Consider the following 18,382-nt stretch of genomic DNA (forward strand, 5'->3'; position numbering starts at 1 on the left):
TAATCATGTGACACATTGCTAATGCTACTACCAAATAGCAGTGATTATAAACTGCTAAACTGCTAATAAGGACTTTTAGATTTTTATTAATATAAACGTTGTATAAACAGCGTATATATTTATTATTATAAATTTTAAACAATATATATTGTATATTGGTAGTGAACACAAATAAAACATTAAAAAAACATAAACATGTATTGAACAAACTATGTAAAATATAATAAGTTAAAAAACAAAAGTAAACTCTTTGGCAACTTAAAAATAAAACTCTTGGGAGCAGCCCCGGATCTAGAGGGGGGCAAGCCGGGGTAGTTGCCCCGGGCGGCATTTTATGGGGGCGCCTAATTCATACACATATATGTAGCAAAAAGAAAAATAAATTTGTTTCACTAAAAACACCTTACGTCTTAGTACATATATTGCGCGCGTTGTGCATATATCGATTACGCATTGTTCAAAATAAACATTTTAGATCTTGTCGTAACATGTTTTTTGAATTCTTATTACTCTACGCTTAAAAACATAATCACAGACGTATCTGATCTATGCTGCATGCGGAAAATAAGCTAAGATATCGGCTGGTCACGTGTATTACGTGTGTAGTTGGATGTGTAGCATGTGGCATGTGTAGCCCCCTCTGATTCGGATATTCAGAATGCCACTCGCTGTCACCGGTTTTATGTCAAGAACAAGATGATGACACCCAGCTAGCAACTAGCGACTTACCGCAGTCGGCTAGCCAGCAAGAAGGCGAAATAATAGATCTGATGGATCCAGGTGCATGGCCGGACACCGAAAAAATGACAGATCAGCAAAGGTCCTTTCTTAGTAATCAAGCTGTATTATTAAATGATAAACATCCAAACAACATAGAGTTTAAGTTCACCGAACGCAATGGTAGGCGTTTGACTTATTCGATGTGGTTCAGAACAATGACAAATAAAGAAAATATTAAAAGAACCTGGCTTGTTTATTCTAAGACAAAAAACTCAATTTATTGTTCTGCTTGCAAACTGTACTCCAACGTTTTTACACCGCTATCAGCCTTACGTTCAGTGGGTTTCATTAATTGGAAAAAGGCTTCAGAAAGATTAGCTGAGCATGAAGCATCACAAGCACATAAAGAATGTGTTATCAAATGGAAAACCCGTCTTCAGCAAATCAAATCGTGTCAGGGCATCGATCGCGATGTTGAGCTATTGATTCAATCGGAAAAAGAAAAATGGAGGCAGATTCTACATGTAGTAATGGACGCCGTTATGTATCTACAAACTGTCTTTCTTTTCGAGGTTCTAAAGAAACAATAAACGATCTTACTATAAATTATCCTCAACCTAATCAAGGAAATTTTCTTAACCTAATAATTCTTCTTGCAAAACACAATCCTACTCTCAAGCTCCATTTAGATCATCTACAAAAAGGTCAGGTGTCTTATTTATCGAAGACAGTACAAAATGAAATTATCCAACTACTGGCATGCAATGTTCGGAACACCATTATCGATGAGATTAAGGGGGCCAACTATTTCACCATCATGTTCGATTGCACCCCGGACATAGCTTACAACGAACAAATGAGCCAGGTGTTTCGATATGTTAAAATTACAGGAATTGAATGTGAAATAAAGGAAAGCTTTATTGATTTTGTACAGGTTGATGGAAAGACTGGAGAATATATCACACAGCAAATTTAAAAAAAACTAGAATTGGATGGTTTAGATATACAAAAGTGTCGTGGATAAGCCTACGACAACAGGTCGAATATGGCCGGTATATATAAAGGAGTTCAGGCAAGAGTTATGGAAGTGAATGAGTCTGCAAAGTTTGTACCATGCTTGGCACACTCTTTAAATTTAGTGGGCGTGCATTCGGCATCATCATCTGCAGACGCAATTAGTCTATTTGGGCTTGTACAAAAACTGTACTGCTTCTTTGTTGGATCCACCACACGATGGGAAATAATGAAACAATGTACAAAAACTAATCTGAAAGGAAGTAGTCAGACAAGATGGTCGGCCAGACACTTCGCCGTTACAGCTTTAATAAATAATTTACCGGAAGTTGTCGAAGCCCTGGAAAAAATTGCAGAATCCTCCCTTTCGGCAGAATCTAAATACGAATGTAGTCATCTACTGGGTGCAGTAATGAATTTTAAATTTATTCTTACATTAATAATTTGGTCAAATATTCTTCGAGAAATGAAGAGGGTTAATGTTCAAATACAGAAAGAAGACATTATCATTTCACGTTCTGTAGCACTAATGCAAGGTCTAATTCATACCATATCTGAAATGAGAGAAAAATCAATAGAATTTTGGATTGAAGAAGCTACACCTGTATCATAAAAGTTGGGAATTGAGCCAATCCTTAAAAGCAGACGAATTCCCATAAAGAAACGGCAACACGACGAAAAGTGCGGCGACGAGTCAAGAACTCTCAACGCGACTCAGTTGGTCTCCAAAGAAATAAAAATTATATTCGACAAAATTTTGACGGAAATAAATACAAGATTAGAAAGCGCGAAAGATCTGAACGAAAATTTCGCCTTCCTCAATGGTTACGCGTTTGTAAACATGTCTGCAGAAGAACTGCAGTAACATGGAGAACTTCTAGCTAGAACATATTCTAGAGACTTGAACATACTTGATTTTTGCCAAGAACACGCTGTTTTTAAAAAGCAAGCTCCACTTGTAATTGGTATAAACGAAAAAACAACTGCATTCGATCTGTTGCAAGGTATATACAAACATGATCTGCAGGAAGCTTTTCCCAATATTAGTATAGCTTTAAGAATATACTGCACATTACCGACAACATCTGCAAGCTGTGAGCGAAGTTTCAGCAAATTGAAATTAATTAAAACCTATCTTCGTTCAACAATGAGTCAAGAACGTCTATCTGGTCTCGCAATCCTAGCTACCGAAAATAAAACGGCTTGTGAGACAAACTTTGATTCAATCATAGATTCTTTCGCGGAAAGAAAAGCCAGACGCGTAAAGTTGTAGCGTGTAAAATTAATTTAAAAAAAATTAAAATTAAAGTAAAATTAAGTATTTTATTTCTCCCAATCATAAAAAATCTTCCAATTCCAATATTCCCATACAATTTATTGCCTACACTTGAAAATATTAAGTAAACTTTACGTTAAATAATAGTATATTTCATTACAAATTATAATTGACGTTTTCGGTGTCGTGTACTGTAAATTTATTTTCTGAATTTTTGTAAATAATTAGCTCAAAATGTTAGTGGGGAGGGGCGCCAAAGTCCATTATTGCCCCGGTTCAGAAAAATCGTAGATCCGGGGCTGCTTGGGAGTCTTGGAAGACAACGAAACAACTATTGGCTTACAAGTGAATTCCATTAACATTCAAAAATAAAATCATGTTGGCTTTTGTTGTACTTAAACGACTACTTTTGTCTGTAATAACCAAGCCTGCTTTTGAAAATACCCGTTCACATGGTACTGAAGTGCATAAAGCACTGAGCTTTTCTTGGGCAACACGTTTTAGGTAAGGATATTGATATCCATTGATCCTCCACCATTTTAATGGATCCTCGTTTCTAGGAATTAATCCGCATTCGAGAAATCTCTCGATTTCAATAATAGCGCGTGTTGATGTTGAGGAAGTTTCTTAAGGAACAGCTTTATCGGATGTATTTTTGTCAAATGCGGACCACACCGAAAGTTCATCATCATTCACCTCTTCTGAGGAATTTATGCGAATATTTTGATCTTGTGTACCTTCATTCGAATTCGATACCTTAACAATCATGTCAGTCACAGCAGATATCATTTGTTCCTTAACCAGCCCTTGTGCTGTTTGATTTGTAAAAGCATGTAACTGGCCCCACAAAGAATTCTGTTTTCATGGACTTTTTCTAAACGATTCTTAATACCACTTTGAAATATTTGTAATACTTTTTTTATACAATCAGATAAATCTTTTTGTAGCAGTTTTGCACAGATATCAGTTAAACCATTGACGACAGGTATAACAATTGCTGCAGTTCCGTAAGTGTCACCACTAAATATTTTTGTGGCCTACTCAAACGGTTTTAGAATTTGTACCAATTCTTTCAGAATTTGCCATTCTTTTTGCTCTAAAATCGGCAGATTGGTACTTAGTAGCGCTGTTGTTGCCTTTACAGCTTCTTCAAGTTGTATAAATCTTTCGAGCATATAGAATGTGCTATTCCATCTCGTAGGGATGTTTTGCAACAACTTAAGTGGATTATTATTGCCATTGTTCCGCTGATACGTTAAGAATTTTGCACTACTTGTAGTACTTCGTTTAAAAAACGCCACAATTTTCTTAACTTTTTCTATTATGGATACAATATTATCGTCACATTTTAGTCCAGCATTGACTATTAAGTTTAGGGTATGCGCCAAACAACCAAAGTGATTCCACTTTAATCGGGTTTCCATTGCATTAACAATATTATACGCATTGTCGGAAATTCCTAATAATACCTTCTCTTTGATGTTCCAATCTGTCACTACCGTATCAAGACATTCGGCAAGATTTGCAGAGATGTGATTTCCTGGCAAATTCTTGCATTCTAAGAGAAGCGATTTTAAGTTAAATTTGTCGTCAACATAGTGTGCAGTCACTGCAATGTAAGCCTCATTATTAATTGAAGTCCAGCAATCTGTGGTTATGCAGATCCGCTTTGCTTCTGTAAGTAATTCTTTTACTCGTAACCTACATTTTTCAAATAATGCCGGAAGCATAGTACGTGATATAAAATGTCTGCTTGGTAACTGATAACTCGGATTAAGTTCGTGTATAAAATCACAAAACGCTTGTTCTCCGACCAATTTGAAGGGTTGGAGAGATTTTGTAAATAACATGAGCTTACTATTAAGAGTGGTTTTCTTGCTTTCATTTAATGGCCTATTCATATACGTTGTTATCGGAACTACTCTTTGATTTTGTGTTGCTGGTTGAGATTCACTCTATGTATGTAGTTTCACGTGGGGGTGAGTTACTCACAGCACTTAGGCCCCAGCGGACCCTTTGTACATCCCCACAATTTACTGTTCATTCAAGGGTCAGAAAACCAGCCCAATCTTTTCATGAACGTTAATATAGAACAGAAAGGTATGTTCCTTATATCCGAAATTTGGAGCCATGGTACTCCGAAAATAGATTCCCTTAAGTACACGAGGTTTGGACAGTCACAAACAATATGACTTACCGTCTCGCCTTCCATTTCACACCCTCTACAGAGGGGTGTATTCGCCAGCTTCATGTAAAACATGTGCTTACGTAACCTGCAGTGTCCGGTCAGGAAGTGGGTGAGAAGCCTCAAGTCACTTTTCGATTTTCCCAGAAACTGAGTGGATGTCTTCCGGTCAGGGTAGAGCAGAGTTTTCTTAGCAAAGGCACCTACTGCTGTCCCATCCCACCTATCACAAAAAGCTCGGTGGGAGATGGAGTTTATCAGTTTAGATGCTGTATTAACAGCTAGTGGTACAAACGGTTCAGGGGAGATCGGTGACTTGTTAGCCGCCCGTTTCGCCAACCTGTCCGCATGATCATGTCCTTTAATTCCGATGTGTCCTTTTCGCCATTTTATCGTGACGTTGTTGTATACGTTTGCCTCTTCGAGTGATTGCCGACAGGACTTCACCAACGATGATGCAGTATGATGCCTGCCAACCGCCAGCATAGCCTGTCTGCTATCAGTACAGATTACAACGTTTCTGCCGACTTTTTTGGAGTCGATAATCGCATCGGCTGCTATGTTTATAGCAATTAATTTTGAGCAGTCGTGCAATACGATCCTAACGAAGTGGAAAGGTGCAGCTGGAGATCGTGCGAGAAGATTCCCGCTCCGGAACCTCCAGCCTTCTTTGATCCATCAGTATAGATGGTCAGCGTTTTGCCCGAGCTTGAGTTGCTCTGGGGTATCGTTTCAATGCCAAAGTGTGGCTTGCCTAGATTCACTCTAATAAAAGTTGAAAGAAAAAGATTGCAATAAAAAAATCGGCAAAACATACTTTACTAATTAATATTTAATATTAATATTATTATTTTAATATTAATATTTTAATATTAATATTTTTATTTTAATATTAATTATTACCTGTTGTGAGGTAGAAGATGTACTATCTCTTCTAGCTGTCGAAGTACTGGAACTTGGTATGGATACAGTCGGATGTTTACATTCCAAATGTTTTTTTAAATTGGTTATGCTTGTTTTGTACGAAAATACCCTTTTGCATAAGTTGCATTTGGCAAAAAATTCATCTACCTGGTCGTAAAACAACCATATTCCACTAATTTTTCTTCTTTGTGTTGACGACATTTGATGAACACGCTTGTTCAAGTTTGTTTACGAGTTTGTGAGCACATGGCACGAAGTGAATACATTTACCGAAAAAATCCGAGCTCTTACGATAAGAGCTCGGTTGAAATAGCAATAGCAATGCTGGCACGCACTAGATCATATGATGATCTGCGATTTTTCGTTCACAGTGATCAAATCACAGGTTGCTATTTATTGCTCATCTCTAGTGCCTAGAGAAAGTGGAGTGTGCATCATAGTATACTATTCCGACAAATATATAGGAAGTGTTAATGAAGGAACTGGGTAGAAGGAATTTGGGAGTGACGGAGGAGGAGGTGAAAGTGAGTTGATTTTACCCAGGAACAAAAAGGAAATGGTTGGTAGGGGAAGGATTTTTGTTGGAAGCTTATCATTCAAGATCAATGACTTTGCGATGGTCCTTAGACACAACAAGTATCTAGCAATTGACAACATTACGAGGATGTGCGAAAAAGCTGCGATCTGCAGGAGGTGCGGCGAAGAGAGAGGGAGATGGCGCATATTCTTGGACGAAGATTGCCCGGTGTACAAAAGACCGTTAGAATTATCCCACGCAAGAATAAACGTTAGACTAGGCATGATATGGATAAGTTCCACATTAAATAAATAATAAATCTCTCAAATATGAGAGATTTATTTCCCCAAGGCGTAGAAGTCTGCGAAGAATATCATGGTCCGCAAGGATAAAGCAAAGCACTTTTAAGACTCCTCGTTCATTTCATCGTTCGATTTCATTATTGGCTGTGATGGGAGAAGCGTTAGAGAAGATGCTCTGGAGTGGCATGCAGGAGATGCATGATGAAGTGAGATGCGTGAACCACAGACAGTTTGATTTAGAGGACGACAAAGATACGAGAGTCCTGTCCAGAGATTAGTCAATGAGGTGGAAAAGTAGTACGTCCAGGATATATTCGTAGATATAGCCGAGACGTTTAATAACCTAAGCTGTTAGAATTGGGGGTACCTAGAAGGCTGTATGGAACGATTGAAGACAACTTGAATAATATGAATTGGTAATTGAGACAAGAGCGGGAAGAGTGGTGAGGTGTTTAGAGGAAGAGCTCAATTTTAGGGATTTTGAAATCTTGTATTCGACGAGATTACCGGGATTGAGGAGGAGGTTTTAAAACTAATCGGTTAAGCAGATGAGTTTTTAGTAGACACAAGTGAGGGGAAAGATAAGAGTGTGGGCGATGAATGCAAAAATAGAGGTGATGGCTGAAAAAACATGCATAATGGTCATGAGGGGATACCCAAAGCGTAACCTTATAGTAAAGTTTGGGGTGGTATACATCACATGCGGGGAGAAGGTGAAGTATCTGGGAGTGGTGCTAGACGAAAACGGTACATATATAAAACATAAGAGATATATGGAGATATATGGAAATAAAGTTAATGAGGCGGCTGAGTATGCTACAAAGTTTGTAAGTTGTAACGAGATGATGATGTGAATAAGCCAAATAGAAATCAATTTTGTTGGCTAGGCCGTACTTGGGATATGGTCTGCTGGTGGTAACAGAAAATAATTATGTGATGTTGAGGAGAGGGTAGGTATTATCGCTGGTTGGAAGAGGAGAGAAGAGGAAGCGGTAGACGGACCTAATGACGAGATTGTGGCAGGAAAGGTGGACGAACTCTGATGAAGGTAACATAACTTACAGTTAAATTCAGGATGTAACGGAAAAACACCTCCAGCAGTCTTTTTGGTGCAAGAGAGGAACGCTATTCATAAGAAGAGAATAGAGTACAAACACACTTCCTTTCGGGGCATGGAGCGTTTGCAACTTATCTGAGGAAAATTAGAAGAATAGATTCGGACATGCTAATTATTGATTTTTTTTTAATTTGAAAGACAAGGATGACAGCGTCAGACCTAATGCAGGGTGGTGTTGAGCGAGAACAATATTATACAACATTTTAAAAAGCGAAATAAATGGAAAGCCGTGTCCACGATGGCGGCGGAAATTTTAAACATAAAGAGGACTTCGAAAGATGCATGGGAAAAGGAGGGTAAACAGAAGAAAGGGTGGATGAAGAGAACGCAGCAATAAAAGGAAGAAAGAATTAAGAAAGCACGAAAGAAGAAAGGAAGATGTACAATAGGGAGAAGAAAGGGGTGGTGAAAAGACAAGATAACTTCGAAGACATGTTTTTTGGCGGTACCGAAGAACACGGGGACTAAGGTGCGGTGTCTGATTGCAGATTTTCCCAAACCTCGTAAAGAAAGGTAATGGAAAAACATCGGCGGTGGGTTGAGCCCAGTCTAACTGTGGGGTTTAGACTAAACTATTGAATGTGGGTTTGGAGGACATGGATAGATGTAGGTGGGCGGAGAGGAAGACGTTAGGGCACCTACTGCAGGATTGTGTACTGTATGGTGTGTGTGTATAGGAATTTAGGGAGAGGCTAGGACAGAATGGAATGGAGGAGGCAGAGAAATTCGCAGGCAGAATACTTATAACTACAATTTCACAAAAAGTGGAAATCCGGTGGGCGCAAGTCCTGTGATTATCTATCTTTTTCAATTTTGCGTCATAGATCTAATAAGTTGATAGCTGCTGATTACAGAACTTATCTGAGTTGCATTCGGGCAGATGTGTTGGGGACACCAAAGAAGATATGGTCGTTTGTTAATAGCAAAAAGGGTTCCTCATCCGGCATGCCAGCCTCTATGACTTCCTTTGATGGAACCATAGTTGACTCGTGTTCTGCGATCTCTTGTACTTTCTCGGATTACTTCTCGTCTGTTTTTCCTGGAGTTTTGCCGTGGTTTTCGGCTAATGGAATTTTATAATGTTATGCTGCATCTTGAGCAGTCTTCTAGTTCTAGTCCGGATGGTATTCCAACTTTATTCTTAAAAGAGTTTGCTACTGAGCTATCTACACCACTGTTTCGTATTTTTTCGAAGTCCTTACTTGAAGGTGTTTTCCCAAGTATGTGGAAAATAACATGGTTTCCTGTCTAGCCGATAGGTGGGGTCTAATCTATTGTCCTATGTAATCTTTATTCATTCTGCTTTAAACGAAGATACTCAGATTGAGGCAATCTACACCGACTACTCCAAATCGACAAAATCGATCATACTATTCTTGTACAGAAACTTTTTTCCTTTGACATTCCAGATGGTCTAGTTCACTGGATTATGTTGTATTTATCTAACAGAAATCAGGCGGTCAGGATTGGTTGTTTTGGATCTGGTTACAGACCTATCACATCCGGTGTGCCTCAGGGCAGTCATCTTGGACCTTTACTATTTATAATATACATAAACGATATTTCTTCCTGTTTTAAATTTTCTAAGTTTTTACTCTATGCCGACGATAATAAAATATTGACAAGGATCGGGTCTAATCTGGACTGCCTTAGACTACAGGAGGATCTTGACCGCCTGCATGAGTACTGTCGCATCCACAAACTTTACCTAAATTATGACAAATGCCAAAAAGTTACATTTACTTGGAAACGTTATTCTCTCAACTTTCCTTGCAACTTTAACTTTAATCTTGGCATCATATTGAATTCCAAGTTGCGATTTCATCTTCATATTGAATTTATGGTGAGGAAAGTTCTACGTTCCATAATATGGAACCCCATGTATGCGGTGTATCGTGATCGTATAGAAGCTATACAGCGACGCTTTTGGCACATAAATTTCATCTACCTTACTGCGATTACGATAGGCGTTGTGTAGTCTTTAACTTATTGCCTCTGCAGCAACGTCGAGCTTCAAGCTTACAAGCTTGTTAATGGCATGCTGGATACCCCCATCTTCTGCCTGAATTGAGCTTCAATGTACCACAGTGGCTTATACGTTACAACGCGACATTTCGTCCTAACATAGCTAACACCAACCTTTACCAAGACTCGCCATTAGTTTGAATTCTTAATTCCTATAACCAGGGCTTCAACCATGTGGGATATTCTCCCGAATATGTAATAATAATAATAATAATAATAGCGAGAAGAAGAACGGCATTCTGACCTGGTTGAAGATCTTACCTGGGTATGAAGAGGATGTGTCCTGGCTCTACTTTTTTGCAAATGAAATAAAAGATTGAGGTTGGGTGCTGGTTTGGATCCTTATATATTTACAAGATAAGAAAAGTCTAGTCATTTTTGACATTTGTGGCTGTCTGTTGGTGTGATTATCGATACTTACATGGTGAGAAGTGCGATGTGTCCTAGTACTGCCTTTGGAGCCTGAAAAAAAGAAAGGTTAAGTTTAGTACCAAGAGCTACAAAGCTACAAAGATGTTGATCGTGGATCAAAAGTTGTCGATCAGAAACGTTCTGAAACAGTTTAGGTAATCACTCTGAAAATAACACATTGGTGCTGCAGAATGCCTAATATTTCAGAACACATTCTAAAACACTATCAGATCTATTAGCTATGACTATTTCAAATTGTTCAAAATGATTGGAAACTTTACTTAAAATAATTCAAACTAGATTTATGACGTTGTAAAATTGTTCAGAATGTTTGATAATTAATTGGTAAACCTGGGAAACTTGTCTAAATGATTAAAAACTGGTTTATTATTATGCAAAATTAATTCAATGCTATGTAAAACAATACAAATGATTGCAAACATGATCAAATGAGAACAGACTAACTCATAGTCACCCTAGGGTGTTCATAATAATTGAAACCTGGCTGATATCCATTGTAAATTTGTCTTAATGATAAGGGGTTAGCTATGACTATCAAATTGTTCAAAATGATTGGAAACTTTACTTAAAATAATTCAAACTAGATTTATGACGTTATAAAATTGTTAAGAATGTTTCATATTTAATTGGTAAACCTTGGAAATTTGTCTAAATGATTAAAAACTGGTTTATTATAATGCAAAATTAATTCATTGCTATGTAAAACAATACAAATGATTGCAAACACGATTCAATGAGAAAAGACTAATTCATAGCCACCCTAGGTTGGTCATAATAATTGAAACCTGGCTGATATCCATCATTTTTGACATTTGTGGCTGTCTATTAGTGTGATTATCGATACTTACATGGTGAGAAGTGCGATGTGTCCTAGTACTGCCTTTGGAGCCTGAAAATAAGAAAGGTTAAGTTTAGTACCAACAGCTACAAAGCCACAAAGATGTTGATCGTGGACCAAAAGTTGTCGATCAGAAACGTTCTGAAACAGTTTAGGTAATCACTCTGAAAATAACACATTGGTGCTGCAGAATGCCTAATATTTCAGAACACATTCTAAAACACTATCAGATCTATTAGCTATGACTCTTTCAAATTGTTCAAAATGATTGGAAACTTTACTTAAAATAATTCAAACTAGATTTATGACGTTGTAAAATTGTTCAGAATGTTTGATAATTAATTGGTAAATCTGGGAAACTTGTCTAAATGATTAAAAACTGGTTTATTATTATGCAAAATTAATTCAATGCTATGTAAAACAATACAAATGATTGCAAACACGATCAAAAGAGAAAAAACTTATTCATAGCCACCCTAGGTTCTTCATAATAATTGAAACCTGGCTGATATCCATTGTAAATTTGTCTTAATGATTGGGGGTTAGCTATGACTCTTTCAAATTGTTCAAAATGATTGGAAACTTTACTTAAAATAATTCAAACTAGATTTATGATGTAAAATTGTTCAAAATGTTTCAAAATTAATTGGTAAACCTTGGAAACTTGTCTAAATACTTAAAAACTGGTTTATTATTATGCAAAATTAATTCATTGCTATGTAAAACAATACAAATGATTGCAAACACGATTCAATGAGAAAAGACTAATTCATAGCCACCCTAGGTTGGTCATAATAATTGAAACCTGGCTGATATCCATCATTTTTGACATTTGTGGCTGTTTATTGGTGTGATTATCGATACTTACATGGTGAGAAGTGCGATGTGTCCTAGTACTGCCTTTGGAGCCTGAAAATAAGAAAGGTTAAGTTTAGTACCAACAGCTACAAAGCTACAAAGATGTTGATCGTGGACCAAAAGTTGTCGATCAGAAACGTTCTGAAACAGTTTAGGTAATCACTCTGAAAATAACACATTGGTGCTGCAGAATGCCTAATATTTCAGAACACATTCTAAAACACTATCAGAACTATTAGCTATGACTCTTTCAAATTGTTCAAAATGAATGGAAACTTTACTTAAAATAATTCAAAGTAGATTTATGACGTTGTGAAATTGTTCAGAATGTTTGATAATTAATTGGTAAACCTGGGAAACTTGTCTAAATGATTAAAAACTGGTTTATTATTATGCAAAATTAATTCAATGCTATGTAAAACAATACAAATGATTGCAAACATGATCAAATGAGAAAAGACTAACTCATAGTCACCCTAGGGTGTTCATAATAATTGAAACCTGGCTGATATCCATTGTAAATTTGTCTTAATGATAAGGGGTTAGCTATGACTATCAAATTGTTCAAAATGATTGGAAACTTTACTTAAAATAATTCAAACTAGATTTATGACGTTATAAAATTGTTAAGAATGTTTCAAAATTAATTGGTAAACCTTGAAAATTTGTCTAAATGATTAAAAACTGGTTTATTATTATGCAAAATTAATTCAATGCTATGTAAAACAATACAAATGATTGCAAACACGATCAAAAGAGAAAAAACTTATTCATAGCCACCCTAGGTTGGTCATAATAATTGAAACCTGGCTGATATCCATCATTTTTGACATTTGTGGCTGTCTATTGGTGTGATTATCGATACTTACATGGTGAGAACTGCGATGTGTCCTAGTATTGCCTTTGGAGCCTGAAAAAAAGAAAGGTTAAGGTTAGTACCAAGAGCTACAAAGCTACAAAGATGTTGATCGTGGATCAAAAGTTGTCGATCAGAAATGTTCTGAAACAGATTAGGTAATCACTCTGAAAATAACACATTGGTGCTGCAGAATGCCTAATATTTCAGAACACATTCTAAAACACTATCAGAACTATTAGCTATGACTCTTTCAAATTGTTCAAAATGATTGGAAACTTTACTTAAAATAATTCAAACTAGATTTATGACGTTGTAAAATTGTTAAGAATGTTTCAAAATTAATTGGTAAACCTTGGAAATTTGTCTAAATGATTAAAAACTGGTTTATTATTATGCAAAATTAATTCAATGCTATGCAAAACAATACAAATGATTGCAAACACGATTAAATGAGGAAAGACTAATTCATAACCACCCTAGGGTGTTCATAATAATTGAAACCTGGCTGATATCCATTGTAAATTTGTCTTAATGATGGGGGTTAGCTATGACTCTTTCAAATTGTTCAAAATGATTGGAAACTTTACTTAAAATAATTCAACCTAGATTTATGACGTTGTAAAATTGTTCAGAATGTTTCAAAATTAATTGGTAAACCTTGGAAACCTGTCTAAATGATTAAAAACTGGTTTATTATTATGCAAAATTAATTCAATGCTATGCAAAACAATACAAATGATTGCAAACACGATTAAATGAGGAAAGACTAATTCATAACCACCCTAGGTTGGTCATAATAATTGAAACCTGGCTGATATCCATCATTTTTGACATTTGTGGCTGTCTATTGGTGTAATTATCGATACTTACATGGTGAGAAGAGCGATGTGTCCTAGTACTGCCTTTGGAGCCTGAAAAAAAGAAAGGGTAAGATTAGTACCAAGAGCTACAAAGCTACAAAGATGTTGATCAGAAGCGTTTTCAAACAGTTTAGGTAATCATCCTGAAAATAACACATTGGTGCTGCAGAATGCCTAATATTTCAGAACACATTCTAAAACACTATCAGAACCTGATGCTATACTAAACTGTAAAATGTTATTTCAAATAAAAAAAGTTTTAAATAATTTACAGTTATTCAAAACATGCCAACTTTTTTTTCTTCAGTTCAAAATAATTTCTGTTTTAAAATATGCCAAAACATCTGCGCGGTTTTCAAATAAAAAAAAATAAACGTCGCCCACGAATAATTCTGCAAAAAGAATTTGACGCCGCTTCTGATTTTGCACTCGCAAAACTTCAAACCACACCACACCATTTAGTATACATCACATCAGCGAGACTAAAAAGAGATGGAAAGAAAGATTTCACCTTGGATTTTTTTCGCAAGTTCGTACGTCCGTTTAGCCGATTAACTCACCAAACGCCGCTTTGGTTATTTGCGTTTTTTACACAGTTTTTTAACGTCACGCCGTTGTTCGAAAATAATCAAACAGTTACGTATTTTTATGTAAATCCATAAATTCATAACTTCAAAGTAATTCTTTTAAAAGACAGTATATAGTCATATCACGTTAACAATTAGAAAGCGATTCGCGAAGATGTTTTAAACAGAAAAATCGCCTTTTGCATAATACATTAAATGAAAATACAAAGAAAATTGTTGAACTGAAGTAGATTTAGATGAAGAAAATTGTTTTATGTAACTTACTTGCTTGTGTTTAAATATTTATTGGTACCGGTTTCGACTTTTCAGTCATCATCAGCCGAAATGTCAAAATTTGAAAATATTTTCAATAAACTTGTAACATGGATTTCTACTATAATTATGAAGTAGATTTGTTGAGGATGAAAAAGGAACGAAGAGAAGTTAAGATTAAAAAAAGGGGCATCTGCAGTTATTTCCAGAGAGACGACCTTGCTTCCAACCTTACATGGCCAAGGAAACTAGCGTTACGGGACTGGTTACGGCGGTGGTGGCGGTGTCGAAGAAGTTGAGGCGGTACCTTTTTGGTTCTTAACTTCAGCAGCAAAAAGAAGATGAACGACTTTTACCTTTATGGGGATCGAGTGGAAAAGTACCGAGTAAAGAAGACACCTGTAAAATCATTCAAAAATAATCTTCTTTTTTCTTGGCAACCATCTCGCTTTATCAAACCTTCGGCGTCGTTGGCGCCGACGATCGACGCAAAACGGCGTCGGATCAGTAAAATTCCCACCGAGGTAAAAATGTCAAGGACGGCCGCCGTCTTTTTCTAGAAACGGACAGACGGACAGATATCGTCAAGTAAAATGTGTGCGGAGGCTCGGCTACGGTTCGCATTGCGGGAGGCACCATTCACCTCCACCTCTTTCTTCTCCTCCTCAACGCAAATAATCACGTGATAAGGAGGTTTGGCTCTCTACGTCAATACCAAGCCTATTTTTTCAATTCATTAAGAAAATCCATGTAATTATGTATGCATAATGTTTATTTATTTTCAAAAACTCAAAACGAAGTTTGTGTTAAGTAATTTTGGATAATGAGATTTGTGTTTTTGAACGTTGACTCCATTCCAACTAACACATCTTACTCTTGGAACGGATGAAACGATGCCTGAGTTGCGTAATTCATGCGTGCGTGGTGGCAATAATAAGTTGTGTGTGTGGGGTCATAAAACAAAATAATAAATGAAAATGTTTTCAAAATTTAAAAAAAAGTTTAAAAAAAATTCTTGATAATTTTAGAAACTTATTACTTGAGTTGCAAAATTGGTTGATAACACTTGGAAACTTGTCTAAATGATTGGGAGCTGGTTTAGGACTCTTTCAAGTTGTTAAAAATGACTGGAAATTTCAACTAAAATTGTTCATAAGTGATTTGCAAAGTTGCAAAATTGATCAAAATGATTGAAAATTTGTTGGTAATCTTTGGAAATTTGTCTAAACAACGCAAAATTACACCATTGTCATTTTCAAGTAAGTTACTGTCACCTAAAGTTGTTTAATTAATGCATGATACTTCAAATGATTGCGAATATTCAAATTGTTATTATCTATTTAATACTTATTCCAGTTTGTTCACAAGAATTGAAAGCTGGATAGTAATCATTGCTATCATTGTTTAAATCAGTGGGAACTGGTTTATGACTCTTTCAGGTTGTTCAAAATGTTTCAAAATTGATTGGTAAACCCAGAAAACTTGTCTAAATAACTGGAGGTTAGCTATGACTCTGTCAAATTGTTAAAAATGTTTGGAAACTTTACTTAAAATAATTCAATACAGATTTATGACGATCTTTAGTATTATAATTTAATACATTGCACCCTCTTAGCTCATGGGCTTAACCACATAGCTGAAACTTTAAGATTGCAGTATCCATTGGTCAATATACTAATAAAAAATGGCAAAAAAATATGTATTAGAGCTCCATTGAGAGAGCAATTGTTTAAAGAAAGATTGCCTGATATTCGTCTACCTCCAGAACCTATATTAACAAGATGAGGAACTTGGCTAAATGCTGCCATGTACTATGCCGACCATTTTAGAGAATTTAGAAGCATTTGTAAGTCAGAGTATTCAATTTTTGGAAAAACAGCAATTACTACCATTAGTAAAATCCGTGAATGTTATAGAAAATTTTGAAACTGCAGCAAATAGTATTTCAGGACCTATTGGTCAAACAATAAAAGAAAAACCGAATCAGACTCTCTCAAAGAATGAAGAGTTCCAAGCATTGCAAAAAATATCTACTATTTTAAGTTTTGGGAAACATGCCGATTTTGAAATAGATCAAAATTAAAATATGCAGCAATAATAACTGTGGATGTAGAATGTAGTTTTTCTGCATACAAAAATAGACTAACAGACAGAAGAAATAATTTTACCACAGAAAATTTGGAAAAACATTTAGTTATACATTCCTTTTTTCTAGCATAGGCTGTTCGAAATCATTAAAAAACTGAAAAAATTGTACACCTTAGCAAAATTGTACAAAGAAGTTGTTGAAATCTGCAAAAACATCATAAAAGTTTTGTTTAATTAAATTAGAAGGTGTTTATTATTATGCAAAATTAGTTCTAAGCTAAGAAAAATAATGTAAATGATTGCAAACTAATTTAAATCATTAAAAATTAGTTCATGACCATGGCAGGTTGTCCAAAATCATTGAAATGTAGATAATAGCTATTGTAAATTTGTCTAAATGATTGGAGGCTAGTATATGACTCTTTCAAATTGTTAAAAATGACTGGAAAGTTCAACTAAAATTGATCTTAAGTGATTTGCAAAGTTGCAAAATTGATCAAAATGATTCAAAATTTGTTGATAATCCTTGGAATCCATTTTCAACTCATTTACATTCACCTAAAGCTGCTAAAGCTTGTTTCATTAATGCAAAACCGTCTTATTACTATTCAAAATTGTTTTATGATACTTCAAATGATTGCGAATTTGTTGAAATTGTTATTATCTATTTAACAGCTATTCCAGCTTGTTCCAAATAATTGAATCCGGATTAGTAATCACTGTGAACTTGTCTAAAAAATTAGGGGCTGGTTCATGACTTATTTACGTTGTTCAAAATATTTCAAAAATCAATGGTGAACCTTGAAAACTTGTCTAAATGATTAAAAACTGGTTTATTAATATGCAAAATTAATTCAATGCTTTCTAAAACAATACAAATGATTGCAAACACGATTAAATGAGAAAAGACTAATTCATAGCTACCTTAGGCTGTTCATAATAATTGAAACCTGGCTGATATCCATTGTAAATTTGTCTTAATTATTGGGGATTAGCTATGACTTTATCAAATTGTTCAAAATGATTGGAAACATTACTTAAAATAAATCAAACTAGATTTATGACGTTGTAAAATTGTTCAGAATGTTTCAAAATTAATTGGTAAACCTTGAAAACTTGTCTAAATGATTAAAAACTGGTTTATTGTAATACTAAATTGTTCAAAATCATTAAAAGCTGAAAAAATTATACACCTTACCAAAACTGTACAAAGGAGTCGTTGGAATCTGGAAAAAATATAAAAAATTTGTTTAATTAAATTAGAAAGTGTTTATTATTATGCAAAATTAATTCTAAGCTAAGAAAAATAATGTAAATGATTGCAAACTAATTTAAATTATTAAAAATTAGTTCATAACCATCGCAGGTTGTCCAAAATCCTTGAAATTTGAATAATGGCTATTGCAAAGTTGTTTAAATTATTGGAGGTTGATTTGTGAATCTTTTAAGTTGTTCAAAATGATTGAAAAGTTCATTAAATATTGTTCCAAACAGATTTTTAACGTTGCAAATTGTTCAAAATGATTGA

The sequence above is a fragment of the Onthophagus taurus genome, chromosome 3, assembly GCF_036711975.1.
Source record: "Onthophagus taurus isolate NC chromosome 3, IU_Otau_3.0, whole genome shotgun sequence".
NCBI classification, from domain to species: domain Eukaryota; kingdom Metazoa; phylum Arthropoda; class Insecta; order Coleoptera; family Scarabaeidae; genus Onthophagus; species Onthophagus taurus.